The sequence below is a fragment of the Coccinella septempunctata genome, chromosome 1 (genome assembly GCF_907165205.1).
Source record: "Coccinella septempunctata chromosome 1, icCocSept1.1, whole genome shotgun sequence".
Taxonomy (NCBI): Eukaryota; Metazoa; Arthropoda; class Insecta; order Coleoptera; family Coccinellidae; genus Coccinella; species Coccinella septempunctata.
In genome coordinates, this window is record NC_058189.1 from 2,122,751 (window position 1) to 2,143,231 (window position 20,481).

General features: G+C 34.6%; 1 protein-coding gene across 1 annotated transcript in view; it reads right to left on the bottom strand.

Moving 5' to 3' along the window:
* Positions 1 to 5,892, bottom strand: part of LOC123320800 (serine/threonine-protein kinase MARK2-like) — a 66,719-nt gene extending 60,827 nt beyond the window's left edge. Inside the window, exon 1 of the mRNA XM_044908276.1 lies at positions 5,657 to 5,892. The gene's annotated coding sequence lies outside the window, so the exon portion shown is untranslated. The remainder of the gene's footprint in view (positions 1 to 5,656) is intronic.
* Between the last annotated feature and the right edge of the window lie 14,589 nt (positions 5,893 to 20,481).

Sequence of the window (20,481 nt, forward strand, 5' to 3'; positions counted from 1 at the left end):
ATGGTCAGTGTTTTGCGGGGAAATCCTCAAATACAGCAGTTCTGCAAACGAGGAATTACCGTGAAACATAGAAGCGATTACAAATTCCTGATGTTTTTTCAGAAACCTGGTGTATTTCCACGTCTCTTGTGCTAGAATCATTGGAGAACGTGTTTACAAGGTTAATATATTCCACTTACCACATTTGGTAGATTCGAATTAATCTCGCCTTCTTAAGGCTATTCGAATTTGCATGTAACTGCATAATTTCATATCCTATCATCGTAAGACTCTAATTTTATCGTCTTTTGTTTTGGTGTGGTTCAGAGTGAATAGCAAATAACATCTTGCTTTTGGTTGTGAAAAAGAAAATATCATACGGGGTGATTTACGTAGACAACAATGTGGGGAACCAGAAGAAACCATGAAACATTTGGTGAATCATCATCAAATTTTTTAATTTAAGCATGGTTTTAGGTCTATACATACAGTTTCTGAATCTTTTTCGAATTGGGTTGTGAATTTCAAGTCAATCTGACATAATAACTTAATATTATTATCTCTCATTTTAATGCTTTCGTTTTTTTTTTCTATTTCAGATAAAATTTTCTGCTAACTTGGAGAAGACTCCCTGGATTTTTTTTCTTCGAGGAAAGGATCAATTTTTGTAGTGCGAGATGCTTTTCAATATAAAATAATTCAGATCATTTCGTAAACAGTTTTATTTCTTACAATCCATTACACTCACAGAGAGTACGTTTTTTTGGTGGGATTTTTATTTTTAATTAAGCTGCGACACTGTATTTTCCTTCCAAAACAAATAGGACGCCTGGGTTTCTTTCTGATAACTCGAGGCATAAACCAAGAAAAGTGTTTCCATTCGAAAGTGTCACGCTCCTTTCATGTTGGACGCAGCTGTATAAAGTCCCATAGGTTTTCGACAAATTATGTTTCCCTACGTAGCGAACCTTTCAAAATCATTCGCGCGAGAGATGTAGATTCACAAGAGATGAACCCATCTATCTACTCCCGGCCAGTGGCGGATTTACATATTTGCCGCCTGTAGGCTATTCAAATTTTGCCGCCCTTACCATAATTATTTAGTTTAAGTTCAGCATAAATGCTGAACTAAAGTTCAGCAACTATAAAAACAAGTAGCAAAGACGAAAACAAACATCAAATATAATATATACATGGTGCATTGTATTAGTTGCGAAAAATTAAATTCTTTGTCAAAAAATAGGGTGGATCTTCAATGTAACATTTTTACAGCTCTCTAAAGGTGGCACTCGAAAAGCAGTTCTTGATTTTTTTCTTGAGAATCGAAAAACTGACAAGAATGAAATTAAGCAGATATTTTATGCGGGGAAGATTTCGGTGCTGTTCCTCTATGATTGAAAGTGCTAGCTATTGAAAGCCACCTCTAAACATTATTCCGCAAGAAACTTTTTTCCATATTTCACAATGAAAAAATTTATTTTGGATAGCTTGATATATCCTTAACAAATAGGGTCTTTTGTAGTATCTTGCGAATATTCACGGTTTTTCAGAAAAAAAGGGACACCTTAAACAAAGTGCATATCGAACATTTCTGCGTTTGCGCACACAATCATTTTAATGAGTATGTGACAAAATTCTCAAGATGATAGCCAAATCAACAAATAATTGTAACTGAATCAAAGTTAATCAAAACTAGTCGTACCAAAATTACATCCGCTTACTAGATAAATTCTAGTTCAGAAATGATTCCAGCCTCTACGACTCACGCTATCATCATGATTATTTTTTTATACCGTGAATTTCAGCAAGAAATCACAAGAGACCTTATTTTTGAGAATAGATTTAGTTATCCAAAATTAATTTTTCATTGTAAAATATGAATATCGAAAAAGTTTCTTGCTAAACAAAGATCAGGGATGGCTTTTTCTACCCCTTTCTATCACAGACAAAGAGAACCTAACATTTTTTGTAATGCCTTCACGACCGTACAAGATGCTTGATTTAATACGTATCAGTTTATTGATTTTCCTTTAAAAAAATTTGAAAACTGTTTTTCGGGCGCCATCTTTAGGGGGCTGTAACAAAGCAGGGGCACAAAAAAGGAAAGACCTTCCCTATTTTTTTAAAGCCCCCTAAATTTTCTGTAAATGTTCATATTATTATATGTAGGTATTATATGGCCACAAACTAACTGACGCTGACAATAAAATAGGAAGGTGAGTCATAAAAGTCTCACCTCGGGTTTCATAAAGCTTGATCAGGGAATCAACCAATACGTCAATTTGTTTTTATTTTCAAGTTTAGATCGTTTAGAATATCATTCTCGCATCAAATTATGACGTTTATAGGTCCATTAAATTATTCTCAATTGCTACTTGTTCAATATATTCAAAAACGAAAAGGTTTCAGTGATTTCGTTTTAGAAATCAAGTGACTGTCAAATCGTTGATCGCAAAATCAAAGTTCTATGAAACCCGCTGTTAAAATATCTTTTTGCTATGTCGTCATATGAAATTTTGTTCATTAGTTCTGACTCAATACACAAAAAAACTAAAGCGTTCAGCTTTTCTTGCCCTAATGTGGTTCGTAGGTACCTAACTTTTCATCTTTTTCAAGCAAAAAAAGCTTCTCTAACCCGAAACATTTGTCGCTGGTGTATACATAGAGCCATAGGTACAAACTGCTATATCGAAGTTTGGACAAACATTTCTTGAATTGTGTTTTCCGAGAAACCGAAGAAACACATCCCAACGATTCAGAATCACCAAAAATTTTTCACCCTCACGGAGTTTCAGTAACGAGTCCAATGCGGCCGAAATAAGAGGGAAACAGGAAAATAATAATAATAAGGGCAAAATAATGATGCACTACTTGTTCAGTTTATTTATATTTCGGGAAAATCAGATGTAGATAGGTATTAAAATAGCTTTGAAATACAAGTATTTCAGTTTTTATAATGGGTTCACAAAAAATTGTCCCCAAATTTGCCGCCTCCTAAAATCTGCCGCCCTAGGCTTCAGCCTACTCAGCCTCTATGGTAAATCCGCCACTGCTCCCGGCACCTGCTCTCGGGAAATACCCGGAATGCGAACGACTTTGAGAATCATCCCCAAAGAAACATTTTTGCCAGTTTACATTTTTTGTGTATTATAAATACTGGACCATTTTCAAATCATGGTAAAACTAATGGATTTTTCCTATAATATACAGGGTCAGTCTTTGTCTCGTACAAATATTTTAACAGTAGGTATATTCTTGAGGTCGAAAGAAACACTTTTTTCCTATACCATTTTTTCCGATTCGGACCTGATAAAAATTTAGTTTTCATAATGAGCTGTACCACCTCTGCAAAGCAAAATTACCTTTAAAATAACTACCGGTGGATTCGGGTGACTTGGGACAGTCCTGTAACTTGGGACAATTACCCCTCTTGCAGATTTCTTTGTTTATTACCATTTATGAGTGAGGGGACAAATTTATAAGATTGTGTAACGTCTTTTCGGTTAGTTTAACAATTGATTCCAGTTGAGTTTGCCGTAACCAGAGCGTTTGAATTGACAGGAAAAATTAACGAATTCAGGAGAGTAAAAGCGCGTTTTTTATGGCCTTTATACTTTCTAGTGTCCCGTACATGTGTTTTATTTTATGCATGTGTAATTTTTTTTCTGTATACGTAGGATATTGGGATATTAGATATGTCATGAAACAAGGTTGCTTACAAGTCAAACGGCAACACGGATCTCATTAATTTATTTTGTTGTTTCATAGGGTGACTTGGGACAATGCCGAATAGATACAAGCGGCGCATTGGCAGCAGGAAATATGCCGATTTTTCGTAGGATATTATTTACGTTAATTCCACAAAGAAATCACCAAAGAATGAAAGAAATCAAATTTCCCTTGTTTTGTTTAGTTTTTTACATTTGAGTTGCAATATATTTACTTTCGCTGTAATAGGGGTTTCTCATTCAATTTCCTTACCGAATTTCAATTACATAATCACAAATTCTAATTTTTCAAAACTATACACCGTCCCAAGTCACCTATTTCATTTCAGAGTTGAGAAATCGACAGATTTTAACTTGTGTCCCAAGCCTCCCAAATCGGTGGGTAACTTGGGACAAGTATATTTTATTTTTTCAAAATTTATATCCGAATTCTGAAGCATGGTATATATCCTAATCAATAGTCTGAGTCATTGAGCATATTCGAACCTTTTTTTCAGATAAAAATAGGTCACCGTTTTGAAAATATGACAAGTTGAATTCAACAATCGTCCCAGTCACCCGAATCTACGGTAGCTAAATATGTGACACTACACATCTGTGGATCTTTTAAACAGAGTTGCATTCAGCCAAAGTACCCAATTTTTCTAATTTCACAGATATTTTTATTTTTCAACAATGGTGCACTATATGAGAAAATATGAGGAATACTCTTATTTTACAAAACTTTCAAATATTCATTAGATAGCATCCAACTTAGTTTAAACAGTTGGGTTCTTTGAATTTTGGTATTTTTATGGTACGTAATGGTCCTAATGAGAAACATGGAAGACGTGAGTGATATCTTGTGTTTGAAGAAGATAAATCAAATGAAAAACTATATTCCGATATTTCTTTCATTCGATAAAACTATTTGTGAGATGGATTCTATGGTTTTTCAACAGCCTGTATCATTCAAACCGAGCTGATTCGGAAAAAATGATATGGGAAAAAAGTGTTTCTTTTGACCTCAAGAATCTACTCTTGAAATATTTGTACGAGTCAAAGACTGACCCTGTATATTTTTGTATCGGTAGAATATACCCAATATTTCGAAAATGGAACAGTTTGGATATAAGGAACCCTTAAAAGACTCAACTTTTTCCACACAAATTGATATGTAAAAGAAAAAATCGATTTTTGGCCTTTTTTGTATTCCAACTATGAGACTCCCATTTGATGTAATGAAATAATGTTCTCTACACAACGACATAGAATATCTTTTCGGTAACAAAGCTCAAAAAACAGATCTGAGATTGTGCGTTAAGCGTCTTCTACAAGCCTCCATTTGTGAGTTTAAAAAACACAGTGAATAACTAAAAAACGGCTCAAGATGGTTGTAGGGAAACGTACATAAAATGAATGTAGAATTTAAAGATACATCCGAAAATGTCATAATATACAGGGTGTTCCGTTTGAAATAAGTAATTTGGTGTCATTTTCCACACAACGGGAAGTCATTACTATTTGAAAATATTTCAGAAATGAAGTACTAACTGACTTATATCTTCATAAAAAATTTGAAAGAGATCGAATTATCATTTCTCCATGAACATGTAGTGGGCACTGCCGGTAGGACAACCTGTATTAAAGCATTTATTTGTATCGTTCACGAAATATATTACTGCAATTAAACATTTTTGCTGGGTACAGCGATTAATGCTCCAATTAAAAATGTCCACATGAATTATTTTCAATAAGGAAAGAGCTTTCCATAGAGAACCGCGAGAAAACTTCTTTTGATCTCAAATTTCTTGATGTCTTGAAGCCTCGTTTCGGAGTGTTTCATTTGACGATCAAAGCCAAAACTTTGCTCAGGGTATTTTCCGGAAAAACTATTTCCATCGAAAATATTCCAGGTGGACTTCTACCACGTATTCGCCCACAGAATCTATCCAACCTATCGAACCAACCTGGACCCTAAAACGTTCGCCAATTGAACCTCTACTTCCGCCGAAAAGTTTAATCCGAAAAAGCTCATCACAACAATTCACAATTCACACTCTCTTCCGGTACCACCGGATCGTGACGTCGGCCCGGATCTGCCTTCCGGAAAGCCGTTTCTCTGCCGGAAATTCACCGGATCACCTTTCGTACCGGGATTCGAGTTACGACTAGAGCCACTCGGTGTCGTCACAGCGGGAGATGCTGTTCATCTCGGTAATCGTGTAAATACTGAAAGGATTGTCTGATAGAATGCTGCTCTGCTCAGCGTGCGATGCCGGCAAAACAAAAGTGCAGGACCGGCAGGAGTTTATTTTGTTATGGTAATTAGAGACAGCTTGATCTCTCTGTATTATTACCTATACTCAGAATCCGGAGATACGAAAATCACTGAATTTGGTATACAGGAGTTTCATATTATGCGAAGTCTCAAAGTGTTGCCTATTTTGACAATGGGCCCTCAACACACTTTTTACTGGGCCACAATTTCTTTGGAACCACCAAACATCAACCACGTATGTATTTGAAAGCCAACTACACTGCGCAAAAAAATTAACGCACATTCTGAAAATCTCAATTTTAATGAAAGTTAACTCTACATTGACTTTATAACTTATTTTTTATGTTCTCTCGGGAAGGTTTTGAACGAAACAAGAAACAATAAATGGAAGAAAAATTCAGGATTTCACCGAATCTTATGTGAAAGAAGAGAAATGAACAATTTTCAAAATACTGAAATGCTGATAAGTGATTCAATACTTGGTATTTCCACCCCTTGCGTTAATTACAGCTCGGCAACGACGGTTCATACTAAAAATGAGTGATCTTAAAATGTTCTGATCTAATCCTTCTCAGATTTCTCTGAGTTGTATTCCTAAGTCATTAAGAGTAGCTGGATGATTTTCTGAACTTCTCAGCCTTCTATTGAGGTTGTCCCAAACCTGCTCAATCGGATTGAGATCTGGACTTCTTGCTGGCCATTCCATTCGAGAGACTTCAACCTCTTCAAGGTACTCCTGAACTAAACTTCTCTTCAAGAATGTTCCTTATATACTTATCAGCATTCATAGCTCCATTATCAACGACCACTAGGTCTGTGCGAGCAGTCAAAGATATTCCACCCCATACCATAATCGATCCTCCCCCGAAACCAGTAGTATTCAGGAAATTGCATTGAGCATATCTTTTATGTGGACGTCTGTATACAAGGGAACGTCTATCACAATGGTAGAGGCAGAATCTAGACTCATCTGTGAAGAGAACTCTTTCCCAATCGGCCTCTTCCCAATGGATATGATCTCTCGCAAAATCCAAACGCGCCCTTCGATGGGCTGGGGTAAGAGCTGGGCCTATTGCCGCGACACGAGGCCTTAAATCATATTGTCTGAGGCGATTTCTTATTGTCTGAGTGCTAATTTGCACCTCATGAGTTTGCTCAAGCTGAATTTGAAGGAGGCGAGCGGTTGAAAACCGTTGTCTCAACGAAGAAACTCTCAAGTAACGTTCTTGAATGGCAGTTGTTGCCCGTGGTCTACCCTGTCCTGGTCTTCGGACATTCATACCTGTCTCCCTGAATCGCTGCAACATTCTGGACACACTTGTATGGGAAACTCCAAACCCTTCTGCAATTCTTGTGTATGTCCACCCTTCTTCTCGCAAAACTACCGCTTGGGCACATTCCTCTTGGGTCAAATTGCGTGTTTCGCGTTGCATAGCGATCGAGTGTAGAAAATCAAACGAAAGAAAAACTATTGATCACTAGAATTGATCGAGAACAACTGATTTTAGAATGGAGCCAATACATTCAAAATCTGATAATATCATCTTTTTTTATTCCTGCTGGGAAAAAACATCTGTATTGAAGAAAACCGTTGAAAGTGGATAACATATGCATGCATAATTCTGATAAAAATAATTATCATTGAGAACACCTTCAGTTGTAGAATGAATTTGAGATTTCCATAATGTGCGTTAATTTTTTTGCGCAATGTAGATTCGTAAAAACATTCTTGCCCCTTGCAACTTTTGTATAAAACGCAAGATTTTTGAGAAAGATCTGAAAATATGATTAACAAGTAGAATTCTATACAAATATCGAAATGCGCTCCATCACATTTTTAAATTCTTCTCAAACATCTTCGGATATCTGTTAGTTTACCAGAAAACCAAATTTTTGGTTTTTCCTCTTTTCATTTTCCACTTCCCTTCGAAGGAATCTCTGGAGTGCAATTCTCTATTGCGTCATCGAAATTTCATCCACCCCTGGTGCAACCGTTACGTCTTGACAAATTTTTAACTGAACCCAGCTTTTTCAGGATTTTTCGAAGGTCAGCTTTCGAGTCGTTTATCTCTCAATAAAAGTACCCGTAGATGGAAATGTGATACATATTCTGAAAGAGCAACCCTTCTAGTAAGAAATCTGAGAATTTCATCCATCTAGGTGCAACTGTTCGGTCTTGACGAATTTTTAACTGAACCCATCTTTTACACGATTTTTCGAAGGTCAGTTTTCGAGTCGTTTATATCTCAATAAAAGTACCCGTAGATGGAAACGTGAAACATATTCTGAAAGAGCAACTCTTCTTGTACTAAATCTGAGAATTTCATTCTTCTCGGCGTAACTGTTCGGTCTTGACGAATTTTTAACTGAACCCAGCTTTTTCAGGATTTTTCGAAGGTCAGTCATTTATCTCTCAATAAAAATAACCGTAGAGAATTCTCTAGTAATACATCTCAAAATTTCATTCACAGTAGTATGAAAACCTGATTTTCCGACAGAATCCGACAAAAATCAAAAACAAGGGGTAGAATATAGTTAGAGTCACATAATATTTCAGATATTTTCAGTAGGAGTGAGACTGCGCTTGTGTTTTTTCCTTCAATTGGAAACCATAGAATTATCCGATCAACCTGACATTCAATTCTAAAACATAAAGGTCGTCTTGAAACGTACAAGGTTGTTTTTTCGTGCTGTTTTTTCGCAAAAGTTATTTGAATTTCAAATCGGAGGTAGGTAATTGCGCCAAAAATTAAATGGACTAATTTGAATCGATTGTTTTCCATGTTTATTCAACCATCATGCCGGTACTCTGCATACCTCAATGACTACATAAATCCATCAAAAAATGACGATTGACTAAAGTAGGTCACCGATATATCCAGCACATTTTGATACTGGCGGAATTATCCATTTATGATTGTATAACACTGAAACTACTGAAAATAAATCGGTGACAAAAATCCTTACGACATTATCAAAGTGTAAGCCTCCAAATTTTTAACATTTTTGGGTTTATTGCTTAGTGAAAAGGAATACATCGAATGTCAACTAAACGAAAAATTTCAAACCACAAACTCAATTCAGAAATTTCGGAATTGTATCCTCCAATTTTGGAAGCTTCGGAAATGAAACGTGAACTGGGATAATAACTCAGTATCATTAGACAATGCTATCTTCAAACCACACCAAATGTTCTAGTCGGATGTGTACATTGACGTGAAAACAAAGAATAATAGAATACACAAGTACCAATAATGAAAGTTAAATATCATTTGGTCCCTTGTTTACTTCGAGGTACACTGATGAGTAGACAACAATTCACTAGCATGATTAGAATCGCTTTCATTTTGCACGATACATTAGTTTCTTCCTTTATTAGTTCAACAGAACAAATGTTTAATATACCAGATTCAATTCACCAATTTCGAGTCCTTGAAAGAGACGTAAGAAAATGGGAATCCTTATTCAATATTTATAATTTATACTCAATTTCCTGTAATAAATTCAATGCATATTTTATAATTTCTTGAAAAAAATATGAAACTGCATATTTTTCCACAAGATATCATTTATAACAAGTAAGTTAATCATTACTATCCTGCATAATTGATGAAAGTAACAACCTAAAATATCCAGTTCGATAATTTGACCCCAAATAAATAGTGGATAATACTCAACATGGAAACTCCATTTACAAATAGCATCTGGATTAAATTCGATTAGTGTTATCGTGTGGAAAACTTTCATGAAACAGTACGAGTAAAATTCCGAACTACATTTAATATTTTTCGAAAACGACCATACAGAAAAAAATGGAATAGGAATATTCAAACAATTAAATGGTTTAATGATGTTCTGAAACAAATGACAGAAACGTTCATCGCACATTTCTGTGACAATAGGGTGGATCACAGACAGGGGTGGGTAGCGATAGCGAAGAGTGGTGTTTATGGCTTCGGTATTTATGAAATTCATATTATTCTGGTTTTTTAAGGCAAATCTACCCGAGAAGATCCGTTCACGTGGCCTTCTAGTATATCCATTTTAATTTTTGACGCTTTGCTTATATACAATTGTTTTCTATGGTATCATAGAGTAGTATTTTCTGAGAAATAATACAGCAATACACCGTTTCTGCTTCTAGTTCTTATCAGAGCCAAGGCCTTAAATAATAACGATGAAGAATGTTATGACAATTGCTACAACAATGTAAGGCCTTGCTTGACAGTCTCTTTGGACGTCCAAACAGGCGAAATAATAGCAGTAAAATAGATCGTACGCTCTTCATTTAAGCCAAATACCTCAGAATCATTGGTGGTAATTTAAATATACAGCAACAATGCGAATCGAGTGATATATGTAACGTACTCATCATTTTGAATCGAGTCACGTTCTAATTAACGCTTTTATTCGAAACCACGTGTGGATCTGTTTGTTTTTAGGCAACTATTTCAATGCCTGCACAGACATCGCAACTGGAAACGTTATCGATTATTATCATGCAGCTTTGTGCACAATTCGAATGCTAAGTAATTAACGATTACAATTATTCATACAACAATACTCACTTGAATCAGTTCTTTTCACAAATTCAGTGAATTTTTGAGTGTTAGATTTTAGGTGGATATGTTAATTGAACCCAAAGGAAGCTACTTTTCAAGGGACTGACAATTTGGACGTGACGCAAGGTCACAGCAGTCCTTTGAAAATGCAAAAAAAAATCGTAACTTGTATATACTCGACCGTGTCAGATTTTCATACAGATGGTTAATCTGGGTGTTGCAGACGTGTTGACCCATTAATCTGACACTAATCAGCAGGGTTTTCTTAATCTGACAGTTCGAAGATGATAACAAGGTTTATTTTTTAAATATCTCCCTTCCTGTCGTTTGTATTCATTATGAAAATTGTACATAATGAAATTCTATACAACTTTTGTCTGTAGCAATTTTTCATACCCTAAACCGTTTTCGAGCTAGAGGGTGAAAAGGACGAAGAGCTTAGCCACACATGCGGAAGCCAAGGTCAATGTAGAAACCCAGTCAAATGAACATTCTTCGCCATATATCTCAAAAACGGTCAAACGTAGACTAAATTGCTTGGGACAAAATTTGTAGAAAATGTTATGCTCAACAACTTTTATAAGGAATGCGAAAACAATTTAAAGCCCAGGAGAGGAGATAATTCAAAAAAACTGATTTTTGTGACCTATATGATCAATTCTTATTGCTTCGGCATGCTGAAACTGTTAGATTATATTTTTTCCGTTATTCTTGAATCATTAGCTTCAAAATAGAACAAAAAGCCACCGCGCTCGAGAATGTACACGTGACGATTTTTTTTGCAAGTTTGGCACCCTCCCACACATTTTCGTCACGCTTAAATTGTCAGATTAAGAGAATATATACTTTTCAACATGTAATTAACCACATATATCTTAATCTGACACACTCGAGTATGTACATAATCTTTTTTTTACTATTCTGACAGGCTGTACTAGACAATCCTCCAAATTTTTTTCCTAATTTTTGGTAGAGGTACTCTACAGGGTCCAAGATCATCTCCCATTATATTAATCTAACTCGCTCGATTAAATCCCGAATTTCCCTCTTGGGCTCCCCAACTACAAGGAATATATTTAAATTTGTCAGCTTCTGTAACTAGAAATGGGCAACATGATCTTCTGTGTCGATTTTCGGATCTACAGGTTTAATTTCCATTGATATTTCGTGCTGCATTCCAAAGTTTGTATTTAGCGGAAAAAAATGTTTCCAGATATGAAATACGCATAGCGAAAATTCGATTCGATCCACTACCCAATATACAAAACTCATAAAATGTACATAGAGATGAAATCCGTCCTCATGAAAACTGTGATGAAATTCTGCACGGAACGAAACGATGAAAAACAAACATAAAACGATTTCATTACATTCTTCATCCCCCGTTTCATTAGACGTCACTCGAAATTGGAATACTAAGATAATGGAACAAGTTGACATTTTCGCTGTTGAAAATATGACCTTCAATAACACGAACTTCATATATTTGAATCCTAAAACTTAGATGCGAATATTAAAATACGAAATAACACGGCGAACGCATATTCCAGAATTTTCAGAATCTGATTATTCTCAGCGCGCTTGGAAAAAATGTCATGACATATTAAATGTCACTCAACACTGTTCCAAGGTGGGAAAATCTATTTTGAGGGATGGCAGAGAAAAATAATTCAACCAACAATTTCACAGGGTTAGAAGAAGTTCAAATCGAAAGCATCCTTTTCTGTGTTGGTGGGAAATGAAGGAGAAGTTTGAAAAATGAGGGATAACTATAGACTAATTGTCTATATAAAATATCCAAGATGGCTGAGATATAACCCCTAGAAGTTCGACAAAATTTCGTTGAATTTCAAGTACGGGACTGTAAAAGGTTACTCCGGCATCGCAAAAACGAAACAAAACATAAGCATATGGCTGGACAATGAATGGTTCAGTACCAAGTTCATCGGATTAGATGCATCAGGTCACTTTTCAGAGAATCATAGTTGTTGTATCGTGCAATTTAGGGTGAAAAAAAAATGGAGAAAATCGAGGCAGTTTCTTGAAAGTGCTTATGTTAGTTAGGTTGAAAAAGTGCTATGATGGTTTCCCATTTCATCCCATTTTTAGGACGATTGTTGGAATGTTCGAACAAGAAGATTGTGATGCCCATTGTGGAAAAATTCGTGAATAATTAAGACGAATTTTATTGGTGTGATTTTGAAGTATTTTTCTATTTTTTACACTTGTGTCTCTTCTGTCAGTTGGTATCGAAATGAGCCATTTCATAAAATTGTGTAAGTTACTAAAAAATAATGAGAACAATTCGGCATTCCTAAGGTTCCATTTTCATTACCACGTAAATATCGAACTAGCCAATATACTAAAACGAAACCACATGGTAGAATCAGGAAATGAGTTTTTTTTTATCTATTATTATTAGTATTAGCATCTTTTTCAGTAATCATTTTCAATTTTTTTTAACTTTGTCATTTTGAAATTTGTAGGAGTGATTTTTGGTGAAACGCTTCATTTGACCAGTTCTTTCTTCTGTTGAAAAAAGCCTCACCTTCAAATACACCCTGCATACTAATTTGTTACATTGATCTCTATATCTACGCTATATAATTTGAATACGATGATTGTGAGTTTGGAAAAACCACAAATATAATAGAAAACATCCTTCGTACAGTTAAACTACATGTAATTACTATAATTTCATCTCAGATTGTCTGACTGACTGGAATTCAAAAAATAATGAATTTTAGGGAAATGATCTACTTTAGAGGTTTTTCCTTTCAACCATTTGAATGCCCTACAAAAGTTACATTCACTGTGAAGCCGTTCCCCCAATCTTTTTGGAAAAAAACGTCTGAGTGATGATTATTGATTTTTCGAAAATTCAATAAAGTGATTACGTTATAACTCAGAACCTATTAGACAGCGTTAGTGAAAAGTACACAACACACAAAATTCATGTTTTCATTTTTCACCATTTCACAAAAAATTTGCTCAAACAATTATTTTAAATCGAGAAGTTGCACCTTCTAACAGGGGTGGAAGGGCTGTTAGTTTTTTAAATGGCAACCCTAACCTTGTGTGTCAAAAATAGTGGAGCTTTTGTTGCTAATAATGATTTGGGACTTTCATGGGGTTTTCTCATCACCCTTTTTATTATGGGAATGTAACTATTGCTAATCTTAGTTTTGTGTATTTGGAGGTCGATGACATCGATGTTTTTGAAGTGTTATCATGCCTTTTCCTTAGGGTAGTCATGGATGAAAAATGAAAGAACGTATCAATAGCCTATTCATTCATTTTTATGAATTTTTATTTCAGATGATTCATCAATAACTTAATTTCGAGACCTCTTGAAAAAAAGGTTGATGAAATCATCCTCAGCAACAAAATGTTCTCTATTTCTGGAACAGAAAGTTACGGTTGCCGTATAAAAAACTGAACTTCCCCATTCCTCGTAGAGGGTGATTGACAAACTCCTCAGTTATAGATGAAAATATGTGTAATTTACAGAAAAATCGACATGTTCGAGCAATTTTCTAGAACTAGCTCTGTATAATGAGCCAAATTGGCTAAGAATGAATCGAAAATCCCAATGGGATATCCAATATTAAAATCCGATCCGCCCACATAACAAGGTCAATTAGATGATTGATAGAATACACAGCTACATAGGAAGTTATCTAGGTATTCATATTTCTCGAAAGCGGACGTCATCAAGTGATTGCTGCAATCATTCCATGCAGAATATGCCACATAATTTAATATCGTAATATACCGAATACGCAGGCACAATAATTATCAACATGCATCACAACCTTTCTCTTTTTGCACATTGCAATCTGTCTGATTGGGGGAGAAATCTTGTATTACGGGTTTTACCGAAGCAGATTTACATTGAATTTCCCGTTTTTAATCATTTCATTTGCCAAAATTACCGGTTCCATCGCTAGTGAATTATTGAAGGAAATTGGACGAATATCACATGATTAAAGACTTGTTGAAGGGACCGAGGTAGCTCATATCCATAGGAGGTTTACATAACCAATTTTGGTTGAATAATTCCAATGATGAAGACTTGGAATCGAGCGAAATAAAAATAATGACCTCCTGATATTGTTGTTGTCACTATTTACAGGGTGTTTTCAAAGGTGTGGTTTTGTTTTTGACAGAAGGTAGAACTCGTCAAAATAAGTCGTTTAACCAAAAATTGTCTATATAAAATATCCAAGATGGCTGAGATACAACCCCTAGAAGTTCGACAAAATGTCATAGAATTTCAAGTACGGGACGGTGGAAGGTGACTCCGGCATCGCAAAAACGAAACAAAACATAAACATATAGCTGGACAATGAATGGTTCAGTACCAAGTTCATCGGATTAGATGCATCAGGTCACTTTTGAGAGAATCATTATTGTTGTATCGTGCAATTTAGGGTGAAAAAAAATGTAGGAAATCGAGGCAGTTTCTTGAAAGTGCTTATGTGAGTTATGTTGAAAAACTGCTATGATGTTTCCCCATTTCATCCTATTTTTACGACGATTGTTCGAACAAGAAGATTGTGATGCCCATTGTGAAAAAAATTAGTGAATAATTTAGACGAATTTTATTGGTGAGATTTTGAAGTATTATTCTATTATTTACACTTGTGTCCTAAGTCTCTTCTGTCAGTTGGTATCGAAATGAGACATTTCATAAAATCGTGTAATTGACTGAAAAATAATGTGAACAATTCGGCAATCCTAAGCTTCCATTTTCATTACCACGTAAATATCGAACGAGCCAATATCCTAAACGAAACCACATGGTCGAATCAGGAGATAAGTTTTTTTTCCACTGCTTTGCGATAATTCAGCTAACAAACGGTCTAGGGTCGTATTATGATCTATTTCAGTAATCATTTTCAATTTCTTTCCCAACTTTGTCATTTTGAAAGTTTGGTATAGGTGATTTTTGGTGAAACGCTTCATTTTGGCCAGTTCTACCTTGCCGCACCTTCACATTCAAAATACACCCTGTATATTCCTGAAAACTCTGTTGAATCAATTAATTCATGTTGTTCTTGATTCCAGTACATGCTATCCGTCTCTTCGATACCTGATCTTGTTGTGAAAAGTACCAATTTAGTTTTCTCTGTGTTCGAAAAAGAATCTACTGTTAAAATATATGTACGAGTCAAAGACTCACCCTGTATAAAAATTTGAAAAATTTAACAGCAAACTTCAATAAAAAAAAAACGATTGGGGCTTTATATAATCATATGGTAGTTAATGTTATCTATTGTACTGAACGATACCAATATTTTATTCTTTTAATAATTTTTCTTTCATGTAGGTGTTTTCAAATAAAGCTGATTAAACATATATTTTATTATATTTTATATATATTTTTAATTGCTTATCCTTAGTAGATTGCGGAGTTTAGATTGTTGGAGGGGTTACACTGCACTGCGACCTTAATACAGGGTAATTCTCCTCGATGGAATAATGGACGTTTATATTAATCTAATCACAATCTTGTGCTTAAGTTTTGCATGTTGGCGTTTTCGATAATGAATTTTCCATCTATTTCCACCCTTCATTTTGACCAGTTCTACCTTCTGTTGAAAAAAAGCCTCACCTTCAAATACACCCTGTATAGATTAACGATCAAGTTGTCCGTATTTTGAGGCAGCTTATGGGGGATAATTTCAACATACCAAAAGTAATCGATTTTCCCTTTGCCATCTCAGGCGTTATCAAAGGCGACAATATAGCAGGAGTCAGCACAAAAGGAAACTTCGCCCTAAATTCCAAACGGAAAATACAAAGTGCCCTCCACCATTTCGAGCCTACTCACATTAGCTTTGTTTCTGAGGAAACTTCAAATCGAGTTTGATAAAAGAAGAAATAAGTCAACGATGTTGTCGTTGAATGAAAAGGATTATCGAACTGATTTTTTTTTATTTACTTTATCCAGGATCGATGAATAAAGTGATCAAGATTCACTGTTGGTGATTTTCCTCAGAAAAAAGAATCAGACCACCTTCATTATCAGACTCAAAAAAACAAATCGACTTTTTCATAAAAAAATCTACTACGAATCAGCAGCTCCGACAATCTTTCGAACATCTAGATTACGAAACATTGTTTTGGAAAACAAATGATATCGCAGATAATGAAAAACCTTGTGATAAATAAAATTGAATATGACATGACAAGCATCAAGAGAGCTGACGAAATGAATCCCATATTCATGATTAAATAGGAAACTAGACAGAATTACCAGATTTCCACCTACACGTGTTTCGCTTCAACAACAGCATCTTCAGGTGGGTGAAGGTAAACTATGTTACAAACGAAAAGATAAACATAAAGTAAAGGCCACATCAATGCAATGTTTACTGGGAAATATCAACGTGAAAGGCATGGATATGGCGTGAAAATTTTAGGAACAGATGGAAATGATAATAATATTTCCCAATATGGTGGACTTTTTCTATAACGCGAAGCAAGTGGAAGTAGGAAAGCTTGAGCCATCCTTCGCATGGTGTAGCTATTCAACGTAGGATAAGGATTGAGCTATAAATTCCAAACAAAAATTCATATGTTGAAAATAATGAAAATAAAATTCGAAATAGTGGGACTTTTTGTTATTGTTTTTTTTTTTTCACTACAAACATCATTATGGCAATACAGGGTGAGTCCCTGACTCATACAAATATTTTAACGGTAAATTCTTGAGGTTAAAATAATCACTTTTTTCCTATACCATTCTTTGCGATTCGGTCCTGATAAAAAGATATAGCCATTTCAAGTTTTCATAACAAGCTATGCCAACCCTGGAAAAACAAAACATCCTTCAGAATAACTAGCTAAATCTGTGACACTACACATCTGTAGATATTTTAAACCTAGTTGTATTCAGCCAAAGTACTTAATTCTTCAAATTTCACAGATACTTTTTAATTTTTGAACATCAAGTTAGTTGAAAATGGCGCATTATACGAGAAAATATGAAGAATACTTTTATTTTACAAAACGTTCAAATATTCATTAGATAGCGTCGAACTTAGTTTGAATTTTTGGTATTTTTATGGTCATAATGATTATGCTTTTTCAACAGCCTGTATCTTTCAAACAGAGCCGATTCGGAAAAAATGGTAAAGGAAAAAAGTGTTTCTTTTGACCTCAAGAATCTACCGTTAAAATATTTGTAGGAGTCAAAGACTCACCCTGTATATTCGTGTTCCATAAGATGACCCTTCAATACTTTGGTAAATATAATCTTAACGATTCCTTTCCACTCACAAAATGAACAGGGTTGGTATAAATCTGAAATAAGATTAACACATCTTCTACCAATAACTCAGAATGAAAACGCTGAAACCTTTCAACTGATTTTTTTTATAACCGCCGAAACTCAAAGTGAAAAATCCAGTAAAATCATGAGTTACTTCCTGATTCTAGTAACCAATCCCTATGATTATGTAACATTTTCGCATAACCTAGTACCATCCAGTCGTTTCGAGTGTCAATGATCCTTAGCGAAGACGTATATTCTCTCAGGACTATGATTATAATCGTTTCTGCAAACAGTTATAATTATCGTTACTATTGTTCCATCTCATCGTGTTCTTATGGGGATTTCTACTCGAGAAGAAATTATAATCATTGTAAATAACAATTGTTGTTAACTCGACCAGAACTGTGCGATCGTCTGAATTTATTGAAGCACTGTGTTCGATTCTATTTCGTAGAAAAACGGTTCATTGGCTGTGAACTTATTGACAAATTGAATCAAAATGTTTTCGAATGAGCGTTTCAACCAATCTGATGAAGACAACAGTTCAGTTAGTGGAATTAATACATTACGTACTTCCCATGAATCTAATTCTTTTTAATTCAGTGCCTATCGTAAATAGATTTATCGGGTTTTAAGAGAAAATCTTATTTGTTCAATATCTGCGAATACAACTCTAACCATGGACTTTTGGATCCAAGAAAAAATGATTCACTCTAGAATGTTGATGTTGAACAAATGAATCGCATGTAAGTTGCGCCATCTATGAGAATTCGCTTGTATTCACTGGTTTAGATAGATTTAATTCGAAGAAACAACAATGAGATCTTCATCTGGAATCGAATGTAAAGCAGTGTATTCAGAGAGTTTTCCGAAAAAATCCCAAATAAATTCAAAAAATTAGAACAATAATCATCTTTGAGGTATTGGATGAACATATATACTCGAAAATTCGGTTGTACAAGGTGTTCAATGACTGTGGTAGGTACAAGTATGCGTAACAAATTTGAAAATATATTATATCCCAGTTAACAATCGATTATTCACTCAAGCTGAGACAATGATCTCAATAAAATAATAATTTATACCTAATTCGTTAATTAAAGAATTATAAAGGGCGAGTCTTTGACTCTTACAAATATTTCAACAGTAGATTCTTGTGATCAAAAGAAACACTTTCTTCCTCTACCATTTTTTCTGATTCGGCCCTGATAAAAAGATATAACCATTTTAAGTTTTCATAATAACCTGTGCCACCCCAAAAAAAACAAAAATCCCTTCAGAATAACAAGCTAAATCTATGACACTACACATCTGTGGATCTTTTAAACACTGAGTTGAATTCTGCCAAAATGCCCAATTTTCCGAATATCACCGATATTTTTTGTTTTTGAACATCAAATGACATAACAGTTTTATACGAGAAAATATGAGGAAAAATTTTATTTTACAAAACGGTGAAATATTCATTAGATTCTTTGTTTTGTTCAGTATTTTTTCGGTGATGCGTCATAATGAGAAAACTGGAAGACGTGGTAATATCTTTTGGGAAAAAGATTAATAAAATAAATGAAAAACTATATTCCGAAATTCATTCAATAGAACTGGAAATAACAAAAAAGTGTTTCTCAAGAATCTACTGTTGAAATATTCGTACAAAGACTCACCCTGTTTAATTTTATCGTTGACAGTGGTGAGTTGCCCTCACTAATGGGATTATTTGAAAATCTTTCTTCTAAATTTGAAGAATATTCTCCTGAATGAAAAAAAAATGTATGTCAAGTATTCCGATGAATTCAGATCTTCAGATGAGATTATCTACTCCACCTCATACACTGTCGCTGGTCAACATTTTTATTGGATTTTTGCTTACAGTTATCCTTAAAATAAACCGTTAGAATGATTCAAACTAAGATTAATAGTTTTTAAAATTCAATTTATGCCTTAAATGATTCCATAAAAATTGAGACTACCCACTAGGGTATTCACTGACAAAAAACATCAGGGTATGCCATTTTAAAAAATGGACTTATTGAAATTTTTGAGGGTCATATTCGAAAAATCGCAGTATTTCGAAAAACTGAGGAATTCAATACAAAAACCATAGTTTTTCCAAGATAATGATCTCTAGTTAAAACCATCATATCCAATTCATGTAGAATAAGATTATGGATATTGCGTACATATTCTCATTCCAAAAAGCTGGGTGGTATCGTTTTACACCACTTTCCGACCGTCCTATAAAGTCAAAAATAATTTAAATCAATTCCGCCAAAAATTGAATCTTTGTTCTAGTGCAAAATTTCTGATACTGTTGACTCGCCCTGTATAAAAACTTGTTAATTTTTTCCGAAGAAAATAATAATTTATAATACCTTATTCTATAAAAGAAAGCATTCATTATTTTTTGTTGCAAGCTTCATCTACAAGAGAAGTTTGGTAATACTCACAGTACTAAAATTAACTGAAAAAGATATATACGAATTTTGCATGTTGAGATATCAGCTTTCCGTCAAATCCTATAACCAATTCACAAATCACTGCACCGCAACTCAAACAGTCAAATATCACAATACTAGAGCCGTACCAGAAGATCAAAAAATGAGTAACCAGATGAATCTTCTTCTTCCTTAAGAATACCATGATTGAAGGTTGAAACGCCACGATAAAATT